Genomic DNA, 16389 nt, shown 5'->3' on the forward strand with positions numbered 1-16389 from the left:
AAGAGCCAATTTTTAAAATTTCACAGGAAGATGTGAGCTGAGAAACACACTAATGCAATTTTAACCCAATAGAAGGTGTAATCAGCAGAACAGGTCAATAAGAAGCAGCAGCTGTAAGATCACAATAGGATATTTTGAAATTCACATGAGGAGAAGAAAGGAGAATTCAGAGAAATAAAGAAAGTTTCCTGGAGTTGTGGATAGGATTAAAAGCAAATATTTGGGTCACTGATTTTCAAAAATAGTTAAGAGGGGCTGGAGAGATGGCTCAGCAGTTAAGAGTATTGGTTTCCTTCTCCTGTGTTCAATACTGGCTGCCACAACCACCTACAGGTTCAGTTCCAATGAATCTGACACCCTTTTCTGAGCATCAGACCCAAAAGTAGTACATAGACATACATGCAGGCAAAACATCCATATATATATATAGATAGATAGATAGATAGATAGATAAAACTTAAAAAAGAAATAGTTAAGACTGATTAAAGCGGTAGAAAACATATTCAAAGAGATAACAACAACAACAACAACAAAAATCTTCTTAAAACCTAGAGGACACAAACAGTTACAGGAAGTTAGTTGTAGACTACATTCAGATTTTACCCTAAGATATCTTAACTCTTTCAGAGGTTTACAAGTCACAAAAGCAATGTAACAAAAATTCCCTAATTTTGTTATGGAATTTTGTTATGGAGTGGCATAAGATTCTGTCAACCAGAGACACTCTACCAAGAAACGCCATGATTCAGAAAGGACAGAAAAACAAACATTTCCAGATAAACAAGATTAGAGACTATGTCTCCACAAGATCTGTTCTATAAGGAAGACCAAAGGTGTTCTTCATGTTTAGTGAAAGAACTATGGATGAGTTAGAGGAAAACATTAGAAAGCACTAAACTTACTGAAAAAAAAAAAAAACTATATAAACCAATTCAGAATGCTGCAATATTGAAAACATGGTGCATAACCAATTTGTATCTTATGCATAAAAACCAAAAACAAAGCAATTAAATAATGACTGCATCCATATGCCAAGATGATACAGAAATATGAAAAATGAGGCATTAAAATTTAAAACTGTTGGGATGAAGGAGTGCAAGAATCAATGTTAGAGGGGAGATTTGTTTTGTTTTTCTTTTCTTTTCTTTCCTTAGCATTACCATAATGTCATTTCAAAATATCTTACAGGACAAAGATACTTGTTGTAGCTTTATGGAAACACAAAACTAAAAACCATAATATAACAAATAAAAATTTAAAAAAAAAACAAGGAAAAATAAAGAAACTAAAATAAAACTATAAAGCACAAGTTGATGTGGAAATACCTTACCTGGCTATAATAACCTAGTTATATTACCTAGGAAATGGCTTAAATTTTCAAGAACCCAGATGTGCAATTCAGAGATTAATAGACAGTAACAGAATAACTTTCACACTCCACTTTCAGTGACAAATACATCATCAGTGAAACATCTAGCCAGACAAAAATCTAAGAACACTCTGCTCAATAGTTAGAGGATATACATTCTCCATCAGCACAAGGAAAATTCCCCAGGGCAGATCATATGACAGGCCACAGAACAAGTCTGGACAATTTTTCAGAAACTGTAATCAAATCAAGTATCTTTTCCAACCACAATGCAAGAAAGCTAGAAATCAGTAAGGAGAAACAGCTCTGAAAACTACACAGAGACATGGAAAATGCACAGCTTGAGTCAAGGAAGACACTAAGGAAAGACACAAATGTTTCTTGAAATAAGACTGTCTACGCATACAACTAGAACCTATGCATGCATCACCAAGAGGGAAGCTGTTGGCAATCAATGCTTGCACAAAAAAGCAGAAAGCATTGAAACACCTGCCAACATGCCATAAAACTAGGAAATGGGAGGGGGGAGAAATAAACAAAACAGAGGCTAAAAAAATGCATCCTCCCAAAATCAATATAATAAAGTCCCTTTAAAGGAAACAAGAGACAAATACAAAGGACTGTTATCCCATTATCAAACATGATTCACCAACAAACACCCTGGAGATAGTCACCAAATCCCAAACACCTGCACCTTGCTAAGACTGAAGAAAGAAGCAACAGAAAATCTGAACAAACTAGTAACAAACACTGAGAATTGATGATGTAATCTCCCATCAAACAAAGTCCAGGACCAGAGAACTTCCTTCCTGAATCACACAAACAGAAAAGCTATATCAACATTTCTTATATTATTCCAAACAATTAACAAAAGAGTGAATCTTCTCAAACACATATGAGAAGGCCCATGTCACCCAGGCACCAAAACTAGACAAGCAGCAGGAAAGAGGAAGGAGGGAGGCAAGGAAGGAGAGAAGAGGAAAGAGGGGAAGATTACAGATCCCTGAACACAAAAATCGTAACACAATACTAGTGGACCCAGGAACGGCCCCTCTAACAGGCCTCGTGTCTCTCAGTCTGAATATCGGACTAGAGAAACAATGAACTCCAAAGAAGTGGTACCCCAGGAATTTCGTGCCAGGAGAAGATAAGGGCACAAAGGAGAGCAGAAATGTTCTAGAAAAGAAGTTTACAAGTTGACAGACAGGATGAGACCATGGCTCAAATAGTGATGGGTCAATCAATGGTGAGTGGACCACACCTTCACCTGAACTGCTTAAATGTGTGTACCCCATGGCCCTCTATTTAAACCATAATCTCACTTCAGGACCTCAAAGATGGACTGAAGAGGATCACTGGATTGCATTTTTCCTCTTCCCAAAGTGACCACGCTAAATACATTTCATTTTGCTGCTTCTTACTATTAATTTGGCTATTTTAATTGTTTACTCTAGGTTGGGTGGCTGAACTTGGCTTCTTGGGGTACAGATTGCAGCACTTTGTGACATGGTGGGTCACAGAGCAAAACAAAAAGACATAAAAGCAGGTGAGGGACTTAATAGTAAGGAGAGAACTGTGGGGAGAGATGACCAGAGTTAGTGGAAGCATAGCTGTGATCAGAGTGAATTACATACATATGTGACATTGTCAAAGAAAAATACATAAAGCTACTGAATCAAATCCCTAGTTAGAAAGTGTGTACACCATGGTCAAGAGGGATTCATGAACTGGATATAAGAATTAATAAACATGATAGATTACATTAACAAAATGAAGGGTCAAAGCAAACAACAACCAAAAATTCAAATATTCCTGTTTTTAAAGTTCAACTAAATAGAGATAAAAGAAAATTTCCTCAATACAATAAAATCTACTCATGAAAAACCCATAGCTAAAATTAACTTCTTCTTAGATCTGGAGCAAGAGTCTGCCCCTTTTACCACCTTTATTCAACATGCTAACTCCTAACCAGAAAAATCAAGCAAAGAATGATAGTGAAGGACATTAAACATCCAAAGTCAAATAAATAAACACAAGGAGGAAATCCCACAAAAAACTATTAAAACAAATACATTTATCGTGGTTGCAGAATACAAACTCACTGTAGAAAAACCAGTAGCATTATTACTACACAGCAATAGCAAATTTTCTGAAGTAGAACTCAAGAAAGCCGTTCATTTACAGTAGCTACAACAAATGAGGTATTAATGAATTTAATTGGGAACAAATGATTTCTAACAATGCAAACTATAAAAATATCGATGAAAGAAAGTGAATAAAAGAGGAAACTGCCTGACTCCAATTTCAAGGCGGGAGCCATTATGCTATACTTTTTAAAATAAATTTCCATTTATCCTGTGAGCTGAGCTGCTCTCTGTTTCCTGGAACCTGACCTTCCCCAACCCATGACCTTGATTTGTTTTTGAGAATACCCTGACCCTCCTTGACCCTCCCTAATCATATGGTGACCACATAATTTTTTAAAGAATTTTTTTATTTCCTTATTGCCCCATTGTTTCCCTTCTATAAAACTACTCATGATTTTACTCCCCAAAAGGGGCCCAAGAGATGGATACATGGCTGCTCTCTTTAACCCATCTTAGGAGTCAGTTGCTGGCCAGCTCTTGGGTGCATCCCAAAAAAAAAAGAAATCAAACTTGCTTCAAATTTGGATCAAATTGTGGTAGTGGTCTTATTCTTGACATTGGGATTAATATAAGACATACAAAATGGAGGAAAACCGCGCATTCTTAAACTGGAACAAGTGATATTGTAATGTCTCCACTACACAAAGAATCTACAAATCCAACATAATCCTCACTAAATACCAGTGACTAAGTAGCTACAACAGTTCACACAGGACGAGGAATGCCCACTTTCTCCAGGACCCGTAAGTCTTCTTTCCGCCAAAGAAGATATCTGTGCAAGAGTCAAACTTCAGTTAATGAATACAGAAAAAAGGTAGAATTCTTGGATGGAATCGTACAGCCCCCAATATCTTAACTCGTTCATGGAGAGTATAAAATTTTTGGGTGGTTGTCATTGGAAGCAGAATGTTGTGTGATAGGGAATGTCGTTCTGTACATATGTTTCTCTTATTGGTTGATGACTAAAACACTGGTCAGTAGCCAGACAGGAAGCATAGGTGGGGCTATCAGACCAGAAGACTAGGGAGAGGAAGGCAGAAAGATGCTTCCAGCAGAGATGCTATGCAGCTGTTGGGAAGGTAGGATGCCAGAAGTTCTCCAGTAAGATAAAACTGTAGAAATACATAGATTAGTAGTTATAGGTTAATAATTAATAGATAGCTAGTAAGAAGCTTGAGCCATCAGCCAAACAGTTTAATAATTAATGTAAGTCTGTTTGTTTATTTGGGGCTAAATGGCTGTGGAACCAGGTGGAACAGAAACACCAACTACAGTTGTGTGACATTTTGTATGTTCTGACAAATAAAGCTTTCCTGGAGATCAGAAAACAGAGATAGCCACAAGTTAACAATAGAAGCCTAGCTCATGCCTTTAATCCCAACACTCAGGGAGTGGAGACAGGAGGTGATAAGGTGGGGTGTAGACAGGATCTCAGTCCTTTTGGACTGAGGAACAAGAGAAGAAGGAAACAACTTTTGGGTTCTCCCAGTTCTCTGATCATTCAGATTTTTACCCTGATATCTGACTCTGGGTTTTTATTGATTAAGATTAATTAGATTAACGCTTCAGCAGACACTTATCAGACACCTAGTATAATGCCTCATAGATTATTTATGAATTTTGAAAGTTGAGTAGATTTTTTTAAGACACAGGATTTAACAGCTTGACTAAATTGACAACTGAACATCTGGTTGTCACGTGACACAAATAAAAGTTGCATAAGAACAGTTGGAAATCTTGCCCCCAAGTGAACTTTCATCCAAAGGCAGCAAGCACACAAACCAAGATTATGAAGAATTCAGAAAAAAAAAAATCATGCAAACTCATTAAGAAGTCAATATCAAAAAAAAAAAAAAAAAAAAAAAAAAAACAAGTGGGCAGAGCCACTCTATATGGAAGGAAGTAGAGTTTCAAAAAGTAAAATGTAAATATTGATTGGTATCAAGAAAAAAGTAGTGAATTCTAAAACAAATTTTTCTTAAATAGTGAAAATTTTGAGTATGTAATGCCTATAATTTAGTAAATTTGAATTATTATTATTATTATTATTATTATTTATTTTATGATGTCTATAAGACTAAAATAAGAGAAGGATTTTGGTGTTTTGTGTGTGTGTGTATGTGTGTGTTTGGAAACTGCTTTTCTGATTTGTGTATGTGAGTGTGTGTCCTCCAAACATAACCAAGCCCTGAACAACTAACCTATATATGGCTGTATGTTTAGAGTTTGTCCCTATATCAAAGCAACAGCAATAAAAGAAGATAAAGGACCAAGAGAACTCAAAACATACCATATTAAGCCCAAGTAGCACAGACCTTGCCTGCATCATTTCTATGCCAAGGGAACAGAATAGCTTTACTCACACACATCCTCCCGAGCCTGCCAACCATGGAAGGCAATCTCACTGTGAAAAGAGCATGGAAACACAAAGACGTGCGGTTAAGAAAATGCTAACCTTTGAAGTCAGTGTTTTAGTAATAAAGTAGGCTAAGTTCCATCAGTACACACTTTGTCTGCACAGCCCCCTTTTCACAGAAATAAAAAAGTCTGTAGTGCTGACACATAAATGGCAAAGTGTTTCAGGTTATATAGTTTACTGGCTTTGAGGCAACCCTGTTTATAAATATGGCACCCAAAGAGAGTGTCATGGAGAAAATTAAACATTATTTTCTCCTGTCTCTCCTTTACTGTGTGAAGCAGTGCTTGGCTTCTTTTTTTAATAAGCCACCTCACTCATCTAGAAAAAGCATGCATAATGAATAGTAAATTCCCTTAATTATGCCCAGACTTGACTTCATATGCCAAGTCCTTCCCACCAGCAAAAAGTATTAAAAGCTCAGGCATCTCCTGATGGTTCTGGTACAGATAACTCTCCTGCATGCTGGGTATCTCCTGATGGGTCTGGTACAGATATCTCTCCTGCATGCTGGGCATCTATCTCTAGATGGGTCTGCACAAACATGTCTCCCACATTAGTATTTTGACACAATACAGTTACACCCAAAAAGTAATCATTTTGGCTGATGTAAAGACAATCTGGTGGTGTTCTACCTTTTCAGTGTTTATGTGATTATGTCTGCTTGCTTATTCTATTCAAAAGTCACATGTGGAAGAGGGCATGATGGCACCTGCCTGTAATCCTAGGCCCTGAGAGGTTGAGACAAAAGTATAAGACTTTGAAGCCAACCTGAGCTATATAGCAAGACTGCCTCAAGAATCTGAAAACAGATTGTATTTATGTGGCTGGAGACACATTAGGAGAGTAGATGCCATTAACTCAGCACATAGCAATGGAAAAAATAAGTGTAAGCAAATAGGACACAACAGATAAAACATGCATACAGAAACTCTCAAAGCAAAACAATGACAAAAATCCCTCTTATGGAAAACAAAACAGAATACATCAAAGCTGTGGGGCACACAATATTTTTTTTGCTGTGGTTAACAAGAAACATGACTAGAGAATTACTGACAAGTAGTTTATACTGTTCTGCAGAATGAAAAATGTGATCCTAGAGCTTCTAATACTGAACTTATTTTAAGGTGGTATTAAGATAAACTTGAATTCAGATTATCTTTTATCTGAAGGCCCATAATTATTAGTAAGATATATACTCTACCCAAAATTCTTCCAATGTTCTAACTCATTGACAGAAATAAATTGAGAAAATAATCTTTTTTAAGTAAAATCCAATATAACTTTGTAGATAAGAAAGATGACGCCTTATAATTTAAATTTTTATTATATGTATATGAGTGTTCACCTGGATACATGTACCATGTAAGGAAGTGCCCACAGAGACAGGAAGACGACATCAGATCTCTTGGCACAGTAGTTACAGAGGGTTGAGAGGCACTGTTTGGATTCTGGAAATCAAACTTGGGTCCTCTGCAAGAGCAACAAATGCTCTTAACTCATGAGTGATGGCTCCAGCCCCAACACTACATAGATTAGAACACAGCATGGTACATTTCACTGATGGCTTTCTAGGGTGTTCTGCAGAATAAATTAGCAATAGATATCTGATTCAAAGGAAAATCACCAGTCTTCATAAAGGATACAGAAATCATCCTTATTTTAAAATATTATATACTTAATGCATATATTCATGACATCAATTGCTGTGGATAGGACATTTATTAAATCAGATGACCACATTTGAGGGATATGTGAAAGTCTCAGGAGTTGTTATAACGAAGAAGTGGGATTTTTTTTGTTTGGTTGGTTGTTAGTTGGTTGGTTGGTTTTAATTTTTTCCTGTGAGAGGAATTCTGGGTTCTTGGATTCGAGGTTTTTGAAAGACAATCTTTTGGCATATACTATATAGAGATTCCAGGAAGATTTTAGCACAAAACTCTTATTTATAGAATCCCTCTGAAGACTTGTTCTTTTGAAGTCACAAATTTTGAGGAATGTTTTCCTAAACTTGCAAATAAATGTCCCCATCAGACAAGTTAGAATGGGCATCCCTGTACAATGTTATTTTCACTTTTATACATTGGGTGGTCTTCATGAAACCATAGAGGATACAGATTAGAGTGACAAAAAAAAAAAAAACAGTAACCTTGACTTTTAGGAAGCAGACCTTATCCCAACTATGATTGGTGGTATATGCATGGTCATAACACAATTACCAGCATTGCCTGGCTTCTTGGTTTGGAGTATAAAGGAGATGTCTAGACCTTTCCAAAGCCAGCTGATCCTGAAAACAAGCAGCTAAGCAGAATTCCTCCACAGTTCCTACTTCAAGCTCCTACCTTGAGTCCCTGCCTTGGCATCCCTCCTTGTTGGATATTATGTTTTGCTTTCTACTGCCATGATAAACATTGTGACCCAAGGTAACATGTAGATAAAAAGAGTTCATTTGGTCTCCTCTTTCATATCACCACAGTCTATTGGTGAGGAAAGTCAGGGCAGGAACTAATGCAGGGACCTACAGGAATATTGGTTATTTGCTTGGTCTCATGACTACCTTGGTTAGTTTTCTTATACAACCCAGATCATCTACTCGATGGTGACACAGCCTACAGTGGTCTCATCCTCCCACATCAATTAGCAATGAAGAAGATGCCTCACAGTCTTTAATCAGATTGATGGAAACACTTTCTTGTTTGAGATCTTCTTTCCAGGAGTGTCAAGTTGTCAACTGAAGCTTAAATTTAGGACAATGAACTATAATCTGTAAAAAGAAATTAACCCTTTCTTCTCCCAAGCTGTTTTTGGTCAGTGTTTTATCATAGCAACAGAAGCCAAACTGGGATATAGATCATCACTCATGGCTCCATTCTTCTAAAGTTACTGAAAAATTTGCCATGCCATATCTAAAATATTAGTAATATTCAAAGGGTGAGCCATGTACAAAATTATTGACTCTTCATATAAAAATCAATCTTCCTATCTCTTCTCTCTTCCTCCCTCCCTTGCTTCCTTCCTGCCTGTCTCCTTCCCTTCTATTTTCCATCCCCCCATGTGAGTATTAAGTGCACTAATGACCTGTGTGTACTTTGGTACACAAAGTAGATATGACCTGAGCTGAGAACTCACAGCCATATTTCCATCACCAATTGTGTATCATTCCTAACCTAATTAAAACTGTCAAAAATTGATGCTACCAACAGATAAATACAGATGAGAGATCTCAGTTATGAGCAGTTTCCCGGTGGCCTGGTCCCATAGCCACATCAGCCCCAAATAACACACATAGATGCTGTATTAATGCTGTTGGCCAGTTGCTAGTTTCTTATTGGCTAGCTCTGTCTTAAACATTAACCCATTTCTATTAATCTAAGTATTTCCACGTGGTCTATCTTACTGGAGAGAGGATCTGGACCTCTGTTCTCTCAAGTCCTACAAGTTGGATTTCCTCCTACTTCTCCCCAAATCCTCCATCTCTCCTAGTCATGCCTATCTTGCTTTCCTTATATGTTTGGTTGTGAGCCTAGCCTTTAATGGCTAAGCCATCTCTCCAGCCCCTATCTTGCTTTCCTATTGCCCAACAGTGTTTTATTAATTAACCAATATGAGAAACATATTTACAGAATGTCTTCTCCCATCAGAGCTCAAATAGAGACCTGGTACACAGTTCTTGGTAAGAAAGGAAGAAACAAGTTGAAGATCCTTAGAATCCCCTGGATTTCAGCAGTGGGACATGAGCAAGGGTCACAGGGAGAGCTAAGGTAGTACATAGCTTCTGTGTTCAGTTTATAACTGTCAAAACTAGGAAAGAAAGGGATCTTCTTAAGAGAGGGATTTTCCCTCTGGTTATTCAGTGTTGAGACTGTTAAATGCATTTTGCTCAAATTTTCTTATGTCCATAATGTGCCAATATCTCAGACTTTCTAGGTCTCTGGTCAAGTTTGCAATGCAGTTATCAACAGCTGAAAATAAGTTAGCCCTTGAAGAACTAGTTTCAATCTTAAGCCTGACTAGCAGGCAGGTGAATTAAGTGGGGTACAGCTTTGTTTGCTGTCAAAAATCCATGATCACCAATGGGTTACAGTACTTGGATATTAACTGTCACATCAAAAAGACCAGTTCTAGGATCAAGGAGTCCCAGTGTGCACTTAAATCTAACCTAGAAGTGTAAGAGAAATGAAAGAAAATTCACCACAAGGGTGTTTGTTATACAAGATAAAAAGCACACTTTTCCAAGGTGTAACAATGAGGACAAAACCTTTCACTTTCTGTCAAACTGTATGTCTTCTTGTGTCAGCCTGAGTTAAAGTGCACTGGCCCAGTCTTGAGGGAAGCAGTGCCAGCTGCACACCTACCTGCATCTGTGCCACTTGGCTGGATTCTGGCTTGCCCTTCTGCCACACCTACATACAGGGAACAGGACACAGCATGAAGAGCTGTGGCAGGGAAGTGTCATCCCTGTGCTGGGAATATTGAAGCTCATCTAGAGATTCCCTTGACTCAGGCTTTTTCTTAAAATAAGGAGCAAGCCTCCAAGATCATGTGGCCACACAAAGGCATGATGGCAGAAATCACACACAGAGATATGTCTCCCTCCACTTTCCAATCCATGTCATTGCCAACTCTAATTTTGTGGAAGTCTTTCTTGCCTCTCTCTGCACTTCTCTTCCCACATCTTCCACAACCCTCAGCCCTCTGCCCTCTCCACCCAAGCCACTGCTGGCATGGCTCACAATGGGAGCATATTCACACGATGACTCTCTGTCACCCACCACAGATGTGACCCTGGCTGCTGCTGCTCCTGCCCCGCCTTCTTTTGATAAAATGCCTCTACTGGAGGGGAATATTTTCTTATGGAATAACAATTAGAACTTGAGATGCCCAGGAACATGAGTTATTTCTTCCTCTGAATGTTCTGGAAATCCAGTCAAATGTTACTAGGTAGGCATAATTATTGCTCCTAGTTGGAGTCCAAAGCACATTTCTCAGGGTCTGAATTATGTTTTCCTTATAAGTACATAACCAAAGTTGGACCTGCAGCACTTATGCATAAAAAGAAAACTGTTTTAACTTGGAAGTGCAATAAAGTCAACTCTATGAACCATACTTATGTGCTGTCAGATGTTTTTCTCTTTTCAAAGGGATTTGTTTTCTTTTTCAATCTGTGTATGTGTGTGGTGTGTGTGTGTGTGTGTGTGTGTGTGTGTGTGTGTGTGTGTGTCCATGGACATCATGGACATGTATAGCTGTGAAGTGCCCTTGAAGCCAGAAGAGGCACCAGATACCTTGGAGCTGGTTACAAGTAGTTGTGGGAACTGGAAATAGAACCCAGATCCCATGCAAGAGCACCCAGCATTCTTAACCACTGAGCCATTTTTCGAGTTTCTAGGATATTTTAAGCTGCTTTTTTCTGTTTTTAAAGCGATACCTTACAGAACTAAGCAGCCACTCCATCAGCTTCTTCAAAGCTAAGAGCAGGAGTCCCCTGCTGTTGCTGCAGAATTCGGTTCCATGTTTAAGCTCAGAGCCTACAAACACAAACTGTCTGGTTACTTATTTTCCAACTAATCCACAAAATTGGCTTTGTGTTACCAGAAAGGACTTCAGTATTCAAGTTTGTGGTAAATTATCTTTGTTTCCCTTAAAGTACCATTGTTTAGAATTGTGACTGTAAACAAACTATGCCCTTCCCCTCCTCTAAGATTAAAATATAAAATATTATACTATCTTCAAAAGAAAACATACTTTCTGTGAACAGGTAACTGTGTTCACTGCCAAAACAAAATTGAATGTTTGACACATCATTTTAAAGTAGCTGTGGATGTCCTCTAATTTCTAGGTTCATTTATCAGAAAATTAGAAAAGCTGGATTCAATTTCTTCTACTATCTTTAGCTCCTTTATCTACACTGGGAAATTCATCCAGAGTATTTCCTTTTTAATTAAGATACAATACCACATTCTGCATATGGCTTGAATGTAAGACAGGAAGAAAGTTCACCAGCAGCTAAGTCATCACTGGTCCCTTGAGAAAAGACACATGATCCAGCAGCTGAAGCAAAAGCATGGGCTTGGACTGATGTACCTCCCAGACACAGCTAAATCTGGGTAAAATAAACCATATTTACCATCCTAAAAATATGACCAAGGCATCACTGTCCATCAGGGCACAGGGCAATATGATCAGCAACATTTTCCAAAGGAGAGTTGTGTGAGTTACCAGATTGCCAAATCCACAACAGGATCATGCAGGATGAGGACAAAGCAGCATGGAGGCAGGGGATAAAAAGCCTTAAGTCTGTCCAAAGCCTTTCTCCTAAAACTTAAGGCTCGGCTTCTGGGTGTGGTAAAATGTCTTCCCACATAGGCAGTTGGAAGCAGTTCATATCAGATCTGTGCAGTAGGCAATGTGAAGTACCTCAAGATGTCAGCACAGTTCTTACCAGAGGTGTACAGCCTTCTAGACTGACCGTTGTCAGCCAGAAATAAGAATTACAGAGCAGAGACAGGGACACCAGCCCCTCTCTAGGACACTAGCTTGTACCCTGGATAGAACAGAAAGAGGACAATGACAAGCTGTCAAATAGAGAACAGACTACAGTACACATCAGAGAGAGGCTCCTCGTCTGAGTATCAAGATAAATATGGAGGAAAGAAGAGTCCTGCTGGTAGAGAGATTACACCCTCTAGGAATAGCTCCAACATTATCTAGAGGTTATGGGATGTGGGGGGAGGCCAAGTCAGTGTGCAGACTGTGGGAACACTTGTAGGAGTTGCTGGAAGTCAGCAGAAGATGAGCTATGTGCTAGAACAAAGTTCACGCCTCTCCCAGGGGCCCACTTGTTAGTTGTGTTAAAGGTTTTAAATACTCCAAATGGAATTCAACTATGATCCATACAACATCATAGAAGTGGGGGAAAGTTAGAAAATCATGTGAGGCACAGAAAATCTCCGTTTCCTTTCAGAAGGATAACAGTAGCACGTAAAATTGTCATAGTTCACTGTGACCTCCCCAGGGACCACCAGAATCTCTCTGGATTATAGGAAGAGGTCACAGGAATGGGTGTCAGTAGTTTCCGGTAGAAGAAAAGGCCTGGCAGTATGCTTCTTTTCTCTAAAATCTAAGGAAACTCCCATTTGAAGCCCATTCTACAAGCTCAAAAACTACTAACCTCCTTCTTTGCCATGACACCATGAAAATCTGTGATTTTTAACTCATAAAACTAGTAGTATTCAAACTAAGCTTGGTGGCATACACCAACAAGCTTGGCACTTGAGTGGGGAAGTGGGAGGGCTAGATGTTAGAGGTTATCTTCTGCTGATAAGTTTGAGACAAGCCTGAACTACTTGAGACCCAGTCTCAAAAATCAAAAATTAAAATTAAAAAATTAAACAGTAATAGCATTGCTATTACAAGTCACACTGTCTTCCATGGTTATTGCCTATTGTTCTTCCAAGAGAGTAATCATCGAGTTCCTGCTTTTCTCGCCATCGGCTTGAATACGTTCAGAGTCCAGTGTATAAAGCATTTGAGTATAAGCTGAGCTCCAGTCAGTTTTGTAATAAGCACATGACCTAGACCTAATAAGACACATTAAATTCTTCTTGTTATAGGTGGAAAATATATGACTGCTTTTCAGATTTAGCACAAATGAGCCATAAGACTGGAGCTATCCCCATCACCTTGGAACCTTGAAGACAGGACCCGTTTGTATGGATGGCATTGGCATTTATAAATCTGGGTTTCCATGGCAACTTTACATCTTTGTGGCATAATTTCCTAATATCCAAAGGGTAGTAGATAAATGGCCCTTAACATTTTCTATCTACAGAGGGGAAAAATAATGCCTAGCCTCAGGAGATGGGTACTGAGAGCTGAAACTGCTCACCATGTGTAGGGATTTTATTCAAGTTTTATTGTTATTACCAAAGGTCTCTTTTTTATTTAATTTATTATTTTACATGTCGATCCCAGTTCCCTCTCCCTCCCTTCCTCCATTTCTCCCTTTTACCCTCTCTGCCCCTCACATGCACCCTGACCACCCTCCCCTCCCATACCCCACCCCAATTCCACATGTAGGGAAATGCCATCCAGGTGGGGTCATGTAGATCTGACAGGTCATTTGAAGTAGGGACTAGGGCTTCTCTCCTATCTCTAGGTTAAGGCAGTTATCCCTTTTAATGTTTACTTTACTATAAAAATCATCTGCAAGTAAAGTGAATGTCCCAGGAAAGCTTATCAAACTCCAGACACGCTGTGTTTTACCCTGGGGGTGTAGAAGGACAGTGGAGAAATGACCTGTGAAGAAACAGTTATCTTTTCTGTAAATTCTCCTTTGAGAATGTATGAGAAGTGATCAATAAAATATGGTCAAATACATGTTCCCCCAAATTCAGCCTCTTTCATCTTCCCCCATCCCTGTGGTCCACTTCCATTCCCCAGATCAGCCACAGCAACTGTAATATTAATGTGAAGGTTGCACCTCAGCAGAAGAAACAACCACCTGGTTCTCACTGAAGACATGTATATGTGTATGTATGTATGTATATGTATATGTATTGAGGATTTTTTTCAAGACATGTGTCATAAGCTTTTTCAATTAGCACAGTTTTACCTACTTCATCCCAGGCAAAAGGAGTTTAAGATCAGGCTGGAGAGGGTGCTAGAGAGATGTCTCAGCTATTAGGAGCACTGGCTGCTCTTGCAGAGGATGTGGATTCAATTCCCACACCACTTGGTGATTCACAACCATCTGTAACTCCAGTTTCAGGGGATTTGGACGCCATCTTCTGACCACTTTGGATACTGCATGCATGAGTGCACATACAGGCACTCATACACATAAAATAAAATAAATCATTGAAAATGATAACGAGCAGGAGGGAATGTACAGAAACTTGGTACCTGGCTTGGTACCCAGAACTATCAGGACCCAAAGTCCTACCAAAGTCCCACCCTAAACTCAGAGCACATGTTGCTAACTTCAGGTCCAACTGTGGGACAGCATGCTGCAGAGACACCAAAACTAATCTTGGATTTTCCAGGAGGATGTGCATTTCCCAGGCAGAAGTGAAGAGTGTAACTGCCGTCAGCCTTGCTGATTGCAAGTGGAACTCTGAACTCGGAGCTCATTAGCACTGATCAAGATACTGTGCTTTTGTGTTCAACATTGGGAGAAGGAAAAGACAAAAACCTTAGTGGGTTGTCTTATTCTAAACTACAAACACTTGTTCAGCTACATGTAATATATTCCTTAACACTGTATTTCTTTTGAAGGGAAGGGCATTTTGAGCTAAAAGCTGAGTCTGTCTAGTTAGCATATTAAGTATAAAAAAAAATAAGAATGACTCCATGTAAATATGGTACCATATTCCTTTCTTATGTTAGTAACATAGAATACTAAAACTGGCAGGACATAGAAACTACATAATCTGAACCCACCTTTACAAATTGAAAACTGGAGAACCAACAGGTTTTGATGAAAATGAGTAGCAATCAAATTTGATAACTGAAACCTTTTTACAAATCAATTAGTGAAACTTCTGGAGGAAAACATTGAGCACATTCTTCAAGATAAAAGCATATGCGGGAAGTTTCTAAACAGTGTTCTGGCTACACAGGAACTAGCTGAAGAACTGACAAATGGTCAAACAGTAGCACATGAAATTTAAGTTTCTACACAGTAAATAAAACTACCAACACAGGAGAAAGCCAATAGAACAGGAGAAAAATGTTGTCAGCTATACCTCAGAGGTGGCTATATCCAGAATTGTAAAGAACTAAAAGATTACCTATGCACACTCACACGTATACACACACACACACACACACACACACACACACACACACACAAAACCACAACTCCCAATCAAAGAATGGGCTGTTGTACAAATAGACACTTGTTAAAAGTAGGAGCAAATGACCAATAAGTATTTTTTTTTAATGTTCAACATCCCCAGCCATTGGAAAAACGGACATCACAACTATCCCAAGATACCCACTTAGCCCACTCATAATGGCTATCATCAAAAAAATCAGACAAGAAATGCCAGAAGCTGTGCTGAGAAGGCTGGCGAAACTGCATACTGGCATAGCCATTGTGGAAATCACTCCTGGGTATGCACACAATGCATCCCATATTCTTCCCAAATAAACTGCATATCCATGTTTATTACTGTTCTATTCACAAAAGCAAAGAAATGGAACCAGCAAGAGTGTCCATTAACAGAGCATAGATAATGGGCATGTGGTACATATATACACAATGGAATCTTATTCTACTCCAAAGAACCGGCAAAGTACAAAATGTGCAAGAAAATGGATGAAGTTGGAAATTATTATAGTAAGGGAGGCATCCCAGACCCAGAAAGACACATATTCTTTTTCATACATGGATGCCAGCTTGGAATGTGTATACGTATATGTATTAATGGATATAAATGGGCAAAAGCTAAAAT

Source organism: Phodopus roborovskii, unplaced genomic scaffold (assembly GCF_943737965.1).
Source record: "Phodopus roborovskii unplaced genomic scaffold, PHOROB, whole genome shotgun sequence".
In the NCBI taxonomy this organism is placed as follows: Eukaryota; Metazoa; Chordata; class Mammalia; order Rodentia; family Cricetidae; genus Phodopus; species Phodopus roborovskii.